The 18,505-nt window shown below is 46.0% G+C and overlaps 1 protein-coding gene across 2 annotated transcripts in view; it reads left to right on the forward strand.

Moving 5' to 3' along the window:
* Nucleotides 1-782: 782 nt before the first annotated feature.
* SGF29 (SAGA complex associated factor 29) overlaps nucleotides 783-18,505 on the forward strand; it is a 33,057-nt gene continuing 15,334 nt past the window's right edge. The window contains exons 1-2 of one of the 2 annotated variants that reach the window (XM_035267334.3): nucleotides 783-961; nucleotides 4,892-10,175. The gene's annotated coding sequence lies outside the window, so the exon portion shown is untranslated. The remainder of the gene's footprint in view (nucleotides 962-4,891; nucleotides 10,176-18,505) is intronic. The other variant, XM_002756023.7, reaches the window with a different exon arrangement.

The raw sequence follows: 18,505 nt of genomic DNA on the forward strand, positions 1-18,505 counted from the left end.
CCCCAGGAACTAAAGAACAGCCTAGGCAACATAGCAAGACCCCCATCTCTACAAAATTTTTTTTTAATTAGCAGAATGTGCTGGTGTGAGCTTGTAGTCCTAGCGGCTCAAGAGCCCTGGTGGCACCATTGCACTCCAACCTGGACAACAGAGCAAGACCCTGTCTCAAAGAGAAAAAAAGAAAAAAGCATGCTGATGTCCAGGCACTGTGCTAGGTCCTAAGAATACACAGGTGAACAAAAGATGATCCCAATCTCATAGGACTTGCAAGTCCATCAAATAATCAACAAACAAATATATAATTACGGACATTTGAAGCGTTAAGAAATTGTATGATACTATGATGGCCTTCGATAAATACCATTGAGGCTACACGTCCATTGCACTTCCATATCCTTAATACTTTTCTAAGAAGACTCCCTAAAATTTCAATTTCTTAGCGATCTACTTGTTTTTAATTTTTTAACAACAGACTTTATTTTTTAGGGCAGTTTTAGGTTCGCAGCAAAATTGAGCAGAAAGTGCAGTTTCCATATTACCATATTTCCTGCGCCCACCCTCCTCCAGCAAGCAACAATCTGCTCGCTTTCAAGCTGTTGTTGTTTTATTTTTTGCATTTTGTTTAAAACAGAGTCTGGAAGAATGGAAGAAAACGCTGAAAACGCACCCGCACTCTGGTTGGTTGAAAGGGTTCCGCCAGGAGCCGGAGAGGTATGGCAAGTAAAAACTACATTTCCCAAGGGGCAGCGCGTCACGTCACAGAGGAACGACCGCGCATGCGTAGAGGGGCCTCGCGCGACTACGCTCATACAAGGAAAAAAAAGCGTGTACGGTTCTCGACGTGCCGCCAATCTTCGAACGGAGGTCCGTGACCATCGCAGACTCCGAAAAAGCGTTCGACGAATGCGCCTGTTCCCCACGTCGGTTTCCAGCCCGACGAGCTTGTTTTGTCCGAGACTGGGTAGGTGGGGACGGGCTGTGGCCTAAGCCCTCCGGCAAAGCGCGGGAGCCAAGGGCTGAGTCCTCCCTTTGAGCAGTGGTTCCCGGCCTCCCTGAGGCGGCGCTCGAGGGGCGGTGCGCTAGCGCTGCGGATGGGAGGGGCGGGGCTCGGGGAGGGCGGGCCCTGTGCCCGGCCTCTCGAGGTCTGCGCGTGCGCGCTTCCATCCCGGATGATGGGAAACTGCGGCACGCCGGGCTTGACAGGGACGCGGCCCCCCAGGTGGCATACTCGGCCCAGGGTCACGAAGATGCGGACAGAGGCTGGGCCCCGAACTCCAGCACTTATTATTTGCACAAAAGAATCTTTTTTTGTTTTTTTAAAGATACACAGCTTGTCATTTGCTCAGGCTGGTCTCTAACTCGTGGACTCAGCATCCCGCCTCGCCCTCCCAAAGTGTGGGGAGTATAGGCGTGAGTCCCCGCGCCCGGACAAAAATGCCCGTCTTAACAGCAAAACAACCTCCTTCACTCTCCCTATTCTCTAGTTACCTTCTCAGCTCGGGTTTGCAGCCAGAGACCTCAGCCTATCTTCCCTAGTGCCTCCTCCAAGTCTTGAACCCTTGAGCCTATAGTCAGGCTTTGGTCTCCACCACTTCACTAAAACAGTTCCTTGTCGCCAGGAGCGGTGGCTCACGCCTGTAATCCCAGCACTTTGGGAGGCCGAGGTGGGTGGATTACCTGTCAGGAGTTTGAGTCCAGCCTGGCAAACCCCCATTTCTACTAAAAATACAGAAATTAGCCTGGCATGGTGGTGTGTGCCTATAATCCCAGCTACTTGGGAGGCTGAGGCACGAGAATCGCTTGAACCCGAGAGGTGGAGGTTGCAGTGAGCTGAGATGGTGCCACAGTTGCACTCCAGCCTGGGTGACAGTGAGACTCCGTTTCAAAAAAAAAAAAAAACAAAAACAAAAAACATAAACAGCTCTTTATCAGAGCCATCGGTGATCTCTAGGTGGCCAAATTCATTGTTAAGTTAGGTCTCAGTCTTGTAGCAGCATTTGATGCTGTTGATCACTGCCTCTTCTTGAAATGCTGTCTTCATTTGGCTTGCTGAACATTCTCTTCCTTTGCCTCTGGCCTGCTGATTCTTCCCTAGGCATTATCAATCTCTTTTTTTTTTTTTTTTCTTCGAGACAGGTTCTCTGTTGCTCAGACTGGAGAGCAGTGGTGCTGTCACAGCTCACTGCAGCCTCTTGCAGCCTCAAACGTCTGGGTTTAAGCAGTCCTAACCAAAGCCTCCCCAAATGCTGGAATTACAGGCGCAAGCCACCACAGCCGGCCCCAGTTTCACATTTTAAATGTAAATACCGGCCAGGCGCGGTGGCACATGCCTGTAATCCTAGCAATTTGGGAGGCTGAGGTGGGCAGATTGCCTGAGGTCAGGGGTTTGAGACCAGCCCGGTCAACGTGGTAAAATCCAGTCTCTTCTAAAAATACAGTAACAGCAAAAATTAGCCAGGCATGTGGTGTGTGCCTGTAATCCCAGGTACTTGAGAGGCTGAGGCACAGGAATCGCTTGAACTCAGGAGGTGGAGGCTACAGTGAGCCAAAATTGTGCCACTGCACCCCAACCTGGGTGACAAAGCAAGACCCTGTCTCAAAAGAGTCCTAGAGGTGGAAGAAAATCCATGTATAAGTGGACCTGCACAATTAAACCTATATTGTTCAAGGGTCAACTGTGTAGATGTATTGAACTGTATAGATGTATAGATGTATTGAGATTTATTGTGATGGATTGGGTCATACAATTATAGAGGCTGAAAAGTCCCAAGATTTGCCATCTGCAAGCTGGAAGCCCAGTAAAGCAAACCCTCTGGAACTCACAGACACACTCAGAAGTGTTACCACCAGCTATCTGGGCATCCTCTAGCCGAATCAGGTTGCACATAAAGTTAACCATCACATTTCCCTAACGTTTTTCAGTTGCCCCAATCATCATTTTACTGGTGATACTTTGACAAGTGTTATAATAATAGCTAATGGTGGATTGGCAGTTTACAAGAGACCAGAAGCTTCCACTTCCATGATCTTTTACTATTGAATATGGTGAATTTGTAACAAAACTTGGAATTCAGGGGAGGAGCATGGGTTTTAGAATTTGTAGCCTTGTAGCCCCAGCTCAACTATTTTTCCTGAGTTCCCTGCATAACCTATCTGAACTGCAGTTTTCCCACTCTACTTACCATTCTGATATCTATTTGTTTTTTTGTTTTTTGTTTTTTTTTTAACACTGCTCCTTCTGTACTGATAGGATTGCTGTAAGGTTTAAATGAGAAACACTGGCATAAGTTGCAATACAGAGGCATGGAGAAAAAAAATCGTCATCTTAATGTCTCTTTAACTAATTGATGAATATAGATTCTATTTATTTTTGAGATGGAGTCTTGCTCTGTCGCCCAGGCTGGAGTGCAATGGCACGATCTCGGCTCACTGCAATCTCCGCCTCCTGGGTTCAAACAATTCTCCTGCCTCAGCCTCCTGAGTAGCTGGGATTACAAGCATGCATCACCATGCTTGGCTAATTTTTGTATTTTTAGTAGAGATGGGGTTTCACCATGTTGGCCAGGCTGGTCTGGAACTCCTGACTTCAAGCGATCTGTCTACCTTGTCCTCCCAGAGAGCTGGGATTACAGGTGTGAGTCACTGTGACTGGCCTTTATTTATTTATTTATTTATTTATTTATTTATTAGAAACAAAGGCTTTGTTCCAGGCTGGAGTGTAGTGGTGCAATAATAGCTCACTGTATTCTCAAACTCCTGGGCTCAAGTGATCCTCCTGCCACAGCTTCTCAGTAGCTAGGACTATACATGTGCACCACCATGCCGGGCTAATTATTTTATTTTGTTTTTGTAGAGACAGGGCCTTCCTGTGTGGCCCAGGCTAGTCCCAAACTCCTGACCTCAAGTGACCCTCCCATTTTGGCCACCCAAAGTGCTGGGATTATAGACATGAGCCACTGTACCCAGTTTGCAGATTCTCATTGCCAGTGACTGATTTGAGATTGTGAGATCTATGTGTAGAGTATTAGGTTCCTCTTTCTCTTTGAGCCAGACAGAACCTTAATCCTCTATAGCATTCATCTTTGAGTGGCTTACATATAGGATATTTGGATTTGTTTGAGGCCTTGGACACTATTATAGTAAAAGGGCCAGCAATTTTAGGTGGGGTATTAGTGGTTAACATGTGCTTCTACCCTGCAGCTTTTGTCCCTCAGTTTGAGCTCTCTCGATCATCCTTAATTAAAGTTTTTCTTGTTAATCAAGCTACTCAGTTGCAGCAGATAACAGAAAGCTAACCCCGACTAGCCTAAGCATGAAAGGGGTTTTTGTTGACTCTGTGATATTGTAAATATATATCTGGTCTGTGTCCCAGTTCGAAATGCTTATGGAGCTTCCTGGAGGGTGGTCTGCCCAGGGAGGACATGAAAGCTCCTCGCTTCTTCCTGTGTGCTTTGCCCTGTGTGCTGCTTCCTTCTTTTGTATCCACTGTGACGTCTTTTATAATAAACCAGTAAACCTAAGTGTTTCCCTGAGTGCTGAGAGCTGCTCCTGTAAATTTATGGAACCCAAGGAGGGAGTCGTGGAAACCCTGATTTATAAAAGTCAGTTGGTCAGAATCACAATTAAAGTAACCAGGGCTTATGACTGGCATCGAGACTTGGGGGGACATGCTTGTGGAACTGAACCCCCAGCATGTGGGGTTTGACACCCTGTCTGGGTGGATAGTGTTGGAAATAAACTGAATTAGAGGATATCCAGCGTACATCCACTGTAGACTTGATGGATTGATTGTTGGGAGAAATCCCTACACGTTTGGCCACAGAAATCTTAGATGTTGATTGATTGCACATTTTGACAGCAGAGGAGAAACCATGTTTTTTTTTCCTCACAGACTCCAGCTGAAGAGGCCTGGAGTAAACCAGCTTCAGATGGGACTCTATCCAGAAGCCTAAACTATGTCACCAGTATTTTTTTTTTTTTTTTTTTTTTTTTTTGTTGAGACAGGGTCTTGAACTCCTGGCCTCAAGAGATCTTCTTGTCTCAGCCTCCTGAAAGCTGGGGCTGCAGGAGCCCACCACTACACCTGGGTACTTTTTATTTTTGGTAGAGATAGAGCCTTGCTGTGGTGACCAGGCTGGTCTCCAACTCCTGGGCTCAAGCAGTCCTCTGTCCTCAGCCTCCCAAGGTGTTGGGATTACAGGCATGAGCCACTGTGACCCGCCTGTTTATTAGTTTTGTTAAATGCCTTGGTAGGCGTTAAAAAGCTCATCATGTAAAGAAGATAGCCCCAGAGGAGGGGTTCTGAATTCTTCATGTAAAAGTCTTCCTCAAACGCTCAAATGTCCATCATTAGATGAATGGATTAAAAAACTGAGATCTATCCATACAATGGAACGTTATTTAACCATAAAAAGGAATGAAGTAGGCCAGGTGCGGTGGCTCACACCTGTAATCCCAGCACTTTGTGAGGCCGAGGTGGGCAGATCCCGAGGTCAGGAGTTTGAGACCAGTGTAACCAACATGGAGAAACCCGTCTCTACTAAAAATACAAAAATTAGCTGGGCCTGTAATCCCAGCCACTTGGGAGGCTAGGGCAGGAGGATCGACTGAGCTAAGGAAGTCAAGGCTGCAGTGAGCTGTGATTGTACCACTTTTCTCCAGCCTGGGCAATAGGGATGAGACCCTGTCTCAAATAGATAGATACACAGAAACATTGATAGATACATTGATAGGGTATTGTATGCCATTCGAATTATTTCCATTAAGCTGTTTTTGTTGTTTTTGTGAGACAGAGTCTCACTCTCACCCACACTGGAGTACAGTGATGTGATCTTGGCTCACTTCAACCTCCACCTCCCAGATTCAAGCTATTCTCATGCCTCAGCCTGCCAAGTAGCTGGGATTACAGGTGTGCACCACCATGCCCGCTAATGTTTGTATTTTTTAAATAGAGACAGTGTTTCACCATGTTGGCCAGGCTGGTCTCAAACTCCTGGCCTCAAGTGATTCACCCTCCCAAAGTGCTGGGATTATAGATGTGAGCCACTGCACCCTGCCCATTAAGCTGTTATTTTAGAAAGTCTGCCTAAACCTCTGAACTAGACAAACGTGGGGCACATTCCAAGCAACGTAGTTAAGTTCAAAAGATCAGTACAGATTTCAGCTGCTTCAGGGAAACTATATTTGGAGTTTGAGTTCAGCTGCAATTAACTGCTTGCTAACAAAACACCAAACTCTCAAGAATGTAACAGAATCCAAAGCCTATAACATATCATCCACAATGTCCATGATACAATCCAAAATTATTAGACACAAAAAAACGGGCCGGGTGTGGTGGCTCAGGCCTATAATCCCAGTACAGCACTTTGAGAGGCAGAGGCAGGTGGATCACTTGAGAAAGGAGTTTGAGACCAGCCTGGCCAACGTAGCAAAACCCTGTCTCTACTAAAAATACAAAAAAGAATTAGCCAGGCTTGGTGGTACACGGGAGGCTCAGGAGGCTGAGGCACGACAGTTATGTGAACCCAGGTAGCAGAGGTTGCAGTGAGCTAAGATGGCACCACCACTCCAGTCTGGGCAACAGAGCAAGACTCTGTCTCAAAAAAAAAAAAAAAGGAAGAAAAAGACATTTTTAAAATGTATTTTTTTAAAAAACAGGAAAATATTACTTGTATTCACAAAAAAAGGCAATAAACGAAGATCAACCCCAAGAGGACCCAGGTGCTGGTACCAACTGACAAGAATTCTAAAGGAGAATCAAAAGAATTAATTAGTTAAAGAAAAAAAATTCTTTTAATTTAAAGCAGTTATTAAAACTTTGTCAGGCCCTGTGGTGGCTCACACCTGTAATCCCAGCAATTTGGGAGGCTGAATTGGGAGGATTGCTTGAGCCTAGGAGTTCAAGACCAACCTGGGCAACATAGTGAGACCTCATCTCTATAAAAAGTTTAAAAATTAGCTGGAGGCCAGGCACGGTGGCTCACACCTGTAATCCCAGCACTTTGGGAGGTCAGGGTGGGCAGATCACTTGAGGTCAGGAGTTGAGAGACCAGCCTAGCCAACATGGTGAAACCCCGTCTCTACTAAAAATACAAAAATTAGCGGGAAGTGGTAGCTAGCACCTGTAATTCCAGCTACTTGGGACGCTGAGGCAGGAGAATTGCTGCACCTGGGAGGTGGAGATTGCAGTGAGCCGAGATCACACCACTGCACTCCAGCCTGGGCAACAGAGCCAGACTCTGTCTCAACAATAAAAAATAAAAAGTAGCTTGGCCTGGTGGCGTGTGCCTGTAGTCCCAGCTACTCAGGACACTGAACTGGAAGAATTACTTGAGTCTGGGAGGTCGAGGCTAGAGTAAGCCGTGATTGTACCACTGCTCTCCAGCCCAGGAGACAGAAACGAGACTGTCTCTAAAAAAACAATAAAACAATAATACCCCTAAACTGAATATTACCAAAGTGCCATCAAAAGAGAACTGGCTAAACTAGTGTGTTGTTCATATGATAGTGTGCTCCTCAGCAATGAAAAGGAACAAAACAGCTGGGCGCAGTGGTTCAGGCCTAGCACTGGGAGGCTGAGGCGGGCAGATCATGAGGTCAGGAGTTCGAGACCAGCCAGGTCAACACAGTGAAACCCTGCCTCTACTAAGAATACAAAAATTAGCTGGGCATGGTGGTGGGCGCTTGTAGTCCCAACTACTTGGGAGGCTGAGGCAGGATAATCACTTGAACCTGGGAGGCAGAGGTTGCAGTGAGCCAAGATTGTGCCATTGCACTCCAGCCTCGGCCATAGAGTGAGACTTTGTCTCAAAAAAATGGAAAGGAACCAACTACTTGTGGGTAACCCCCCATATAGGCTAAGAATGAGAGCTAAGCAGAACCCTGGCCCAGTTAGGGCTTGAGGAATATCTCACTTTATAGTGTTACTACTTAGCAATTTCCTTTCATATAATCCTTATACAATTATGTGTTAGTTTATAGAATTAGGGCTTGAAGAATCCCTTTATATAATCCTCTATATATAATCATATAATAGTTGATAGTATGAGTGCCTAAAGAATATTGCCCTACATATATATATATATATATATATATATATATATATATAGTTATATCTTAGTTCATAATTGGAGGAATGCCTAGAGTGGACACAGTACAGAGCATGAATTAAGGAATAAGCAGCTTATTCCTTAATCGGAGGGATGCCTAGAGCAGACACAGTGCAGAGCATGATTTAAGGTAAAAACAGTTATACCAGGACAAGAATCCATGGCCCAGGTGGCAACATTCAGTATCGTAAAGATACCCGCTGTGTGGCAGGCTTGGGGCAAGAGCCACTCCTCCTGGAAAAGGAGTTGTAGGACCTTGCTCCAGTTCTTGTGGAGGGCTGCCCTCAGACCGGCAATCCACCTTGGTGACTGTGAACTTTATCAGCTCTTGCTGCTATGCTGCTCGAAAAGCATCTTTCCATAGAACTCATTGGAAACTGCCAGAAGGTGGCGGTAACCTTGACAGTTCTGTCACTGCTGTGTGACTTAAAGCATCCTCCTATAAATCTTCTTAGAAGTAGTTTGCCCATAGATAGAAGTATTGCAGACTGTACCCTCTTCACTGCACCCTCTTCACTGCACACGGCCCACCTTCAAGCCTCGGTGACCTAATGGGGGCGAACCCCTTACTGCACACAGCCCTTGCCTTCATGGGAACAGGCCCCTTGCTGCACACTATCCACCTCCTGGCCTAGGTGATCTAATTGGGGTGGACCCCATGTTTTATTGCTCACGACCCTATCACTATCCTTAAAGATGATTTCACTCACTGCCCTGCCCTCTAACCTACGCACAATAAATACTCACGCTTCTGGACATTTGGGGCCTCACCTGACTCTGCTTATAGGTGGCGTGGCCCCCTGAGCCCAGCTGCGTTTTTCTTGTACTTCTGTGTCCTGTCTATTTCTCAGATCCTGCACCTCAGCACAGCATAAGGCACACCCCACAACCCTGTGGGGCCCTCAGCCCTACACTACTGATACAATATAGATGAATTTCAAAAACATGTTCAGTGAGAGAATCCTGGCCCCAAAGAATACATATTGCGTGATTACATTTATATGAAGTTCTTGAACAGGCATAAGTAAACTACAGTGTGAAATGTCAGCACAGTGTGTGTATCTCTGTTTAGAGATAAAGGTGTATCCTTCTAAGTCAGTGGGAAAACAAGCATGCTAGGAGCCAAAGAGTTCAGGGTGCTGGGCGTTACCTGAGCATTCCTAAGAATGCTTGAAACCTTGCAGCAATTGCTGAGTCTCTTGGGGTTTGAGACAGTTTTGTTTACACGATGGAATTGTGATAAGATTAGCTGGCACTCTTGGACTCTGATAAAACTGGCAACGTGGCCTGGAAGCACAGTGTCCTCCCATCTGGCCTTCTAATTAGTTAATGGCTCCAACCCCCAGGGCCGCATTCCCACTTGCTTTGCACCAGCAGGCTTGGCATTTGTTCTCAGAGGGTCACAGAAACCTTTGCTTCTACTTAGAACACGTTTCCTGGGGAAGTTTAGGTGTATAACTGATGGATCCAGAGATAGCAGCACTTTGTTGTAAAATTGTAAGAAGAGCTTGTTCTCTCAGACAAGTCACTGCCCAGTAGGCCAATCTCAAACAAAATAGCCTTGAAATAATAGTGTGATCTTTGGCCAGGCTGTCATCGAGGGTTTATTCCCAGGTTTGGCAAGCGTTAGCATTTTTTTTTTTTTTTGAGACAGAGTCTCACTCCGTCACCAGGCACCAGGAGTGACCTCAGCTCACTGCAACCTCTGCCTCCCGGGTTCAAGCAATTCTCCTGCCTCAGCCTCGAGTAGCTGGGACTACAGACGTGTGCCACCACGCCCAGCTAATTTTTTTGTATTTTTAGTGGAGACAGGGTTTCACCATGTTGGCCAGGATGATCTCGATCTCTCAACCTCATGATCCACCCACTTCGGCCTCCCAAAGTGCTGGAATTACAGGCATGAGCCACCGCGCCCGGCCAGCATTTATTTTGCTTGTGCGATTGGCTTTCTCAATCAATGTGACAGCAGACTCCTGGCCTCCAGATGAGAAGGGCCACGAACGTTCACTAAGTGAACGCTCTGGGCCAGCCACTGCCTAGGACCTTTCTTAGGTATTTGATCATCAAGTAAGTGCTCTTGTTTTGATTTTATTGAGACCCAGAAAGGTTAACTAATTAATCCAAGGCGAGTGTGAGGCTTTATGAGAACTTAACAGTTGTTCTCTCCCTTCCCCCTCCTTGGACTATTCCTAAAATATGAAGGTCAGTTCCTTTCCCTGATGGCTGTATGGCAGGTGGTGTATGTCATTTCTTTGCAGGGCTTTTACTTGTATTGGTGCTGGACGCACCTCTTCCAGTGTTTTCCTGAGTAGGGTCTGACAAACAGGTGGACAAGCCCTCCTGGATTTCTGGCTTTATTTGGGGCACGAAGATGCAAAGATAATCCACTAAGACTTAGTTCTTGGCCACATGTCATGGCTCATGCCTGTCATCCCAGCACTTTAGGAGGCTGAGGCGGGAGGATTGCTTGTGCCCAGGAGTTTGAGGTCCTTTTGGGCAACAAGGCAAGACCCCATCCCTATAAAAAAAAAATTTAAAAATTAGGGGGTGTGATGGTACATGGCTATAGTCTCGGCTATGTGGGAGAGTGAGGTAGGAGGATCACTTGAGCCTAGGAGGTGGAGGCTACAATGAGCCGAGATTGCGCCACTACATTCCAGCTTGGGTGACAGAGTGAGACTCTGTCTCAAAAAAAACCAACCAACTTAGTTCTTCTACGTAAGGGGCTGGAAGTCTGAGAATTAGACTCTTCCACACATAGAAAGAAGTTTTAAAAGGGTGTGTGTGCTCTGATTGTGGTTATTTAACATTTACAGAGGTGGATACAAAATGAAAATCACTTGAGGTTGTTGGGATTTGCTTTAAAACATGCTTTCATGTTGTGCTTTTCTTTTTTCTTTTTTTTTTTCGAGACGGAGTTTTGCTCTTGTTGCCCTGGCTGGAGTGCGATGGAGTGATCTCGGCTCACTGCGACTTCCACCTCTGGAGTTCAAGTGATTCTCCGGCCTCAGCCTCCTAATTAGCTGGGATTACAGGCATGCACCACCACGCCCAGCTAATTTTGTATTTTTAGTAGAGGCAGGGTTTCTCCATGTTGGTCAGGCTGGTCTCGAACTCTTAACCTCAAGTGATCCACCCTCAGCCTCCCAAAGTGCTAGGAGTACAAGTGTGAGCCACTGTGTCCAGCTAATGTTGTACTTTTCTTTCACTTTAATTAGAGGAAAAAGGCAGATAGTTGGAAACAGAGGGGTGGCGAGAGTGCTCTGGGGAGGCAGAGGCACTGTAATAACTGTTGGTAGCCAGGGAGGCCCCAAAGAAGAGAGGGCATGTGCGTAGTAAGAGTGTGTTGCCATTTGCCGGCTACGTGCCAGGGGGAAGGGGCATCAAGGCAGTGGGCACAGTTGGATGGTCTGCTTTGAGAGTTCATGGCCATTGGGATCCAGGGATGGCAATAGCTTATTATGAAATTATAAAATGAGGTGATTCTGCCAGGTAAGGCACTACCCAGTAGACACAGTGATCCTTCAGACCATGTGGTCAGCTATGTCTCTGAAAATTTCGATCTCACTTTCATGAGTGAGTGAGAATGTGTGTGTGTGTGTGTGTGTGTGTGTGTCTTTGCAAAAGCTTTTATGAGCTACACACCATTTTTTCTTGTTATATGTTCACGGGATATCTTTGAAGGAATACCCAAGAAAGAACTAGTTGCCTGTAGGGATAGGAGATTTCATTGTATTGCTAGGGTAGTCTGAGTTGTTTTACTAAGTGCATATATTGTTTACTCAAACTTTTGTGTGTGTATATGTTTCTAGAGAGAAACAGTTTTATTAACAACCACATGCGACAGTGATGGGTAATGAGGGGCTAAACTAAAACAGTGACAAGTGTGGGGGGGAGAGGGGGCTGGGTTTCCAGCTTGGGAAGCCAGCTGTGCCATGATGCAGATAAGCAGCATCTAGAAGGCAGCGCCCTGCAGGACAGGAAGTGTGAATGTCTGCGGGGCATCTCGGGGTTATTCAGGAGGCAGCTGGAAGTCTAGAGTTGGGAGCCTTGGAAAGAGGTCAGGGTTGACGGCACTGATTTGGAAGTTTAGCCTGAAGCTGATGAGAGTGCTTAGGGCGTGTGTAGAGAATGAGAGGATCCCAGAGTGATCTTCCACTGGGGTAGAGGAGGAGGCAGCAGGAAACCAGAATGGTGGTTACAGACTGGGGAGCGTGGAGCCTGGTGTGTTCGTCAGCATTCTCCAGTGGGACAGAACCAATAGCAGATATATACACACACACAGGAGTTTATTAGGGAGAATTGCCTCACACTATTACAAGGTGAAATCCCCTGATAGGCCATGGGCAAGCGGGGGAAAGAGAGAAGCTGGTAGCATGATTCCATCCAAGTCTGCCAGCCTTAAAGCCAGGGGAACCAACAGTACAGTCTGAGGCCAAAGGCCTGAGAGCCCCTGGGAGGTGCAAGCCTCAGAGTCTAAAGGCCAAAGAACCTGGAGTGTGAAGTCCAGGGGCAAGAGGAGAGGCCAAGTGTCCGGCATGGCACAGAACAGAATGAGCATGAAGACCCAGCAAGCTGTTCATCCCCCTTCTTCCGCCTGCTTGTGCTAGCCATGCTGGCAGCCAACTGGATGGTCCCCACCCATAGGGAGGGTGGGTCTTCCTCTCCTAGTCCACCAACAAATGTCAGCCTTCTGCAGCAACACCACAGACACACCCAGGAACAGCGCTTCACCAGCCGTCTAAGCATCCATCAATCCAGACGAGTTGTTACCTAGGATTAACCATCACACCTGAAATCTAGAGAGTAGAGCTTTGAGGCACAGCATGTGAGCAGGTATGCAGTGTAGCAGAAGGCCCAGGAGCTGGCAGGAGCTCCCTGGGAGCTTGAGGGTAGCTGAGGCGTGAATGGGAGAAGTGACGATGGTAGGTATGGTAGTTTTGTGGTGAAGAAAAGGATAGTGATGCAGTTGATGTTTAATGAGAACCCACAGTGTGCCAGGCTCTGTGCTGGGTATGGAGGATAAAGTGATCCTTGCCCTCAAAGACTGGACAAACTAGGGGAGGAGACAAATATATACAAAGAGGATGTTCATGTGATTTGGTGGGAGCAGGGGTGGAAAGAGGGTCTTAGTGGAACAGAAAATTTCAGGCTGTGATCAGTGGAGGAGGTGACTTGGTACTAAGCTAGGTCTTAAAGATTAAACTCAGAGGATTAGGAGTGATCCGGACGTCCCACACAGAGGGAACAGTGTGAACCTAGGGCAGGCAAGGAGATAAGAAGTTATATGGGGCTGGACGTGGCAGCTCACACCTGTAATTCCAACACTTTTTAAGTCTGAGGCAGGCGAATCACTTTGGGCTCAGGATTTTAAGACCAGCCTGGGCAACGTGGTGAAACCTTGTCTCTATAAAAAATACAAAAATTGCCTGGGCATGATGGTGCACACCTGTAGTCTCAGCTACTCAGGAGGCTGAGCCTGGAGAGACAATTGCTTGAACCCAGGAAGTAGAGGTTGCAGTGAACTAAGATTGCACCACTGCATACTGGCCTTGGCAACAGAGTGAGACCCCATCTCAATAAAAAGAAAGAGAGAGAGTGACGGGGGCAGGGTGAGGAGGAAGGGAAATTACATGGTATGTAGTCAGAGCAGAGCAGTTCAGTGTCAGTATTGATGGAACATAAAATGTGGGGTAAAGAGTAATAACAGGTGTTGGGGATAGCGACACATGGAAGCCACCTCTTCATGGAGACCTTGTGTCCTATGTTAAAGGCATGATGTATCCTAGAGGCAGAGGGTTGAAAGCCTGTGGTAGGGCAATGATAGGGTAACACATGTCTTTTACTTGGATGGTTCTAGGGAGGGGTAGAGGCCAGATGTGTTGGAGATGAGAATATAGGCATAAAGGCATTTATCCAGGAAGCTGCTGTGTATATTACAGTGAAACTAACCTGACATGCCCTGAACCAGTGAGCGAAGGATAAAGAGGAGTGGATAGAGTCCAGAAATATTGAGGCAGTAAATTAATAATGAGAGTGTTGATTGATTGGACATGGAAATTGAGGGGAAAAGGGGAGTTGAAGATAACCCAGTCCCAGCATCGGTAGCTGAATGGGTTATGAAAACAACAGAGAAGGGGCATGCTACCACCGAGGATTTTTGAGAGGAGGGGTGGGTAGGGAAGTGATGACTTTGCCTTTAGACAGATTGATTTTTTTTTTTTTTTTTTTTTTGAGACAGAGTTTTGTTCTTGTTGCCCAGGCTGGAGAGCAATGGCACAGTCTTGGTTCACTGCAACCTCCGCCTGCCGGGTTCAAGTGATTCTCCTGCCTCAGCCTCCCAAGTTGCTAGAATTACAGGAGCCTGCAATGATGCCTGGCTGATTTTGTATTTTTAGTAGAGATGGAGTTTCCTCCATGTTGGTCAGGCTAGTCTTGAACTCCCGACCTCAGGTGATTAAAGTGCTGGGAATACAGGTATGAGCCACCATAACCGGGACAATTTTTAAACCATTATATTGGTATAATACTCATACCATACAGTTTACCCATTTAGAGCATACCGTTTATTGGCTTTTTTTTTTTTTTTCCCTAAGATGGAGTTTTTGCTCTTGTTGCCCAGGCTGGAGTACAGTGGCATGATCTTGGCTCACTGCAACCTCTGCCTCCCGGGTTCAAGCAATTCTCCTGCCTCAGCCTCCCAAGTAGCTGGGATTATAGGTTTGCACCACTACACCTGGATAATTTTTTTGTATTTTTACTAGAGATGGGGTTTCACCATGTTGGCGAGGTTGGTCTGGAACTCCTGACCTTGTGATCCCTCCACCTCAGCCTCCCAGAATGTTGGGATTACAGGTGTGACCCATTGCGCCTGGCCACTTCATTGGCTTTTAAAGTATATTCAATTGTAAAGTCATTGCCATAATCCAATTTTAGAATATTTTCTGGATGCAGTGATTTTTTATATTTTTTTAAGGCTTCAACTTCTGTATGATTTTTAAAATATTATTTTTATTATGGAAATTTCTAGCCATAAAGAAGTAAGACTGTATAAGGAATATCTGTGTTGAACATAGTCATATGGGGTCTCCTCTGGGTAGAGATGTTCAACCCATGAGTATCTTAGTTCATTTGGATTGCTGTAGCAAAATACCTTAGTCTGGATATTTGTAAACAACAGAAACGTATTGCTCACAGTTCTGGAGGCGTCATCCTTGAACACAGAGCAAGCCTTCACCAGATGCTGAATCTGCTGGCACCATGATCGTGGACTTCATAGCCTCTAGAGCAGTGCATTTCTGTTGTTTATACATTATGTAGTCTAAAGTATTTTGTTATAGCAGTCAAATGAATTAATACAGATTGGTGCCAGAAGTGGGGTGCTGCTATAACAAATACCTGAAGATGTGGAAGCAGCTTTGGAAGTGGGTAGTGGGTAGAGGCTGGAAGAGTTTTGATGTTCTTACTAGAAAAAGTCTACATTGTCAAGAACGGAGCATTAAGCACAGATCTGGTTAGGGCACAGGAGGAGAGCTGTGGAGAAAGCCTTCTTCTTAGAGATACCCTAAGAGGGCATGAACAGAATGTTGGTAGAAATAAGGATGGCAAAGGCCATCCTGATGAGATCTCAGATGGAAATGAGGAACATGTTAGTGGAAACTGGGGGAAAGGTGATTTTTGTTATAAAGTGGCAAAGAACTTGGCTGATTTGGGTTTGTGTCTGTTGACCTAAAGGGTCAAGCCTAGGCAGAATTAACGTAGAGTTTATTTTGGCCAAGGTTGGGGACTGCAACCTGGGACACACTTGTAGGTTGCCTTGGGAGTGCTCTGTTTGGCCTTTGTTACAAGCAGATTTTTAAAGGCAAAAGGGAATGAGGAATGGGCTCTCACGAAGTTGTTTGACAGGGGCTGGGCGTGGTGGCTTATAACTGTAACCCCATCACTTTGGGAGGCTGAGGCGGGTGGATCACCTGAGATCAGGGGTTCAAGACCAGCCTGACCAACATGGTGAAACCCCATCTCTACTAAAAAATTTAAAAAATTAGCCATGCGTGGTAGCGGGCGCCTCTAAACTCAGCTCCTCAGGAGGCTAAGGCAGGAGAATCGCTTGAATCCAGGAGGGGGAGGTTGCAGTGAGCCGAGATTGTCCTACTTAAGCCTGGGTGACAAGAGCAAAACTCCATCTAAAAAAAAAAAAAAGTTGTTTGACAGGGATTCTCACTGGTTTACGGAGATAACATGAATTAGTAACTGGTTATACATTGTTGAACTATAGGATATGAGAAATTACGGAAAATCCAGTGAATGGCATTTTATGGCTACTTTAGAGTTAGTCAGTCTAGAGCTCACATAGCAAGTGACTTTGTGAGGTCATTATTTAGCTTAAGTGAGCAGTGAGACATGACTGCTGTTGCATTTCAGTGCTTCTTTGGGCCTGACAACTAAGGGGGGTGCTCACATTCTTCAGATTAAAAGTTTCTTTTATTTCTCATGTCCTAGTGTTTTGTGGGAGAACTTAAAAGAGTGATGAAATCAGATATTTGGTGGATGAAGTCGCTAAGCAAAGTGGTGAGGGGGCAGCATGGTTTCTCTTGATGGCTTATAGTAAAATGTGAGAAGAAAGAAACAAATACGGAAAACCAAGAGGGAAACAGAACTTAAGCATTTGGAAGATTTTCAGCATGGCCATGTTGTAAAGAATGAAAAAGTAGGCTGGGCACAATGGCTTACACTTGTAATCCTAGCATTTTGGGAGGTTGAGGCAGGCAGATCATTTGAGCTCAGGAGTTCAAGACCAGCCTGGGCAACATGGTGCAACCCCATCTCTACAAAACATTAGCCGGGCATGGTGGCATATGCCTGTGGTCCCCGCTTCTCAGGAGGCTGAGGTGGGAGGATCGCTTGAACCTGGGAGATTGAGGCTGCAGTGAGCTGAAATTGCACCAGTGTACTCTAGCCTCCGTGACAGAGCGAGACCCTGTCTCAAAAAAAAAAAAAAAAAAAAAAGGAATAACTGTATTCAGAGAGAATATGAAGGGTGTGGCCAAGCCATCCTTTGATAAGGAGACTAGTATGGATGTGGAAGCCAGGCACTACTCATCTAGACAATGGAAGGACGACCCTGAAGGCATGTGGGGGCTATCACCCCCATCACAGACGAGAGCGCAACTGCTCTACTCAGAAACCCGCTAAAAATAAGGAAAATAATGATGGAAGAAACAATGACTCTTCACCTCTAACTCTGAGGACGGGAGAGAAAAATGATCCTCAGGCTTCACTCTCAGGAATGGGGTTAGCGCCCTTATGAAAGAGGTCTGAGAGGCGTGTGTTGCCCCTTCTGCCATGTTGAGAATGCAGTGAGAAGGTACCATCTTTGAAGCAGAGAGTGACACCAGATATACTGGGGCCTTGATCTTGTAATTCCCAGCCTCCAGAACTGTGAGCAATACATTTCTGTTGTTGGCCAGGTACCATGGCTCACACCTGTAATCTCAGCACTTTGGGAGGCTGAAGTGGGCAGATCACAAAGTCAAGAGATTGAGACCATCCTGGCCAAGATGGTGAAACCTCATCTCTATTAAAAATACAAAAATTGGACAGGCGTGGTGGCATGTGCCTGTAGTCCCAGCTACTCAGGAGGCTGAGGCAGGAGAATCGCTTGAACCCAGAGGTGGAGGTTGTAGTAGGCCAAGATCACACCACTGCATTCCAGTGTGGCGGCAGAGCGAGACTCTGTCTCAAAAATAAATAAACAAAAAAAAATTATTTTAAATACAAAATTAGCCAGGTGTGGTGGCACACACCTGTGATCCCAGCTACTTGGAAGGCTGAGGCAGGAGAATCGCTTGAACCGGTAGGCAGAGGTTGCAGTGAGCCAAGATCCTGCCATTGCACTCCAGCCTAGACAACAAGAGTGAAACTTCATCTAAAAAAAAAAAAAAGTAAATAAATAAATTTCTGTTGTTTGTAAATTTCCCAGTTTATGGTATTTTGTTATAGCCCGAACTAAGACAATGATGATAGAAAATTCTGAATCTTTGAGAAGCCCTCTGGGCTGGGATCGATTTGGAAGTCGGTACCATGTAGGTCATAGTTGATGCAGTAGTTTGCAGAAGCCAAGGAAAGCCTATACTTTAAGAAAAAGATTTGGAAGAGTCAATGTAAGGAAATTCAGAGTGGCCCTAACTGTGGAGTTGGGAGTTGGGAGGAGGAGAGAGCTAGAGTGAGAAGTAGTGAAAATTAGAAAAGTTTCTTCTAAGCCCCTGACACTACTGAGTGGTGATTGATTGGAATCACCATTGATTGGAATCTCTGATGACAGCAGAGATTTCCATTCTTGCCTGAATTGCTGCTAGTGTGTTGGGGAAGAAAAGATACACAACAGCAGCTGACTAGAA

The sequence above is a fragment of the Callithrix jacchus genome, chromosome 12 (assembly GCF_049354715.1).
Source record: "Callithrix jacchus isolate 240 chromosome 12, calJac240_pri, whole genome shotgun sequence".
In the NCBI taxonomy this organism is placed as follows: domain Eukaryota; kingdom Metazoa; phylum Chordata; class Mammalia; order Primates; family Cebidae; genus Callithrix; species Callithrix jacchus.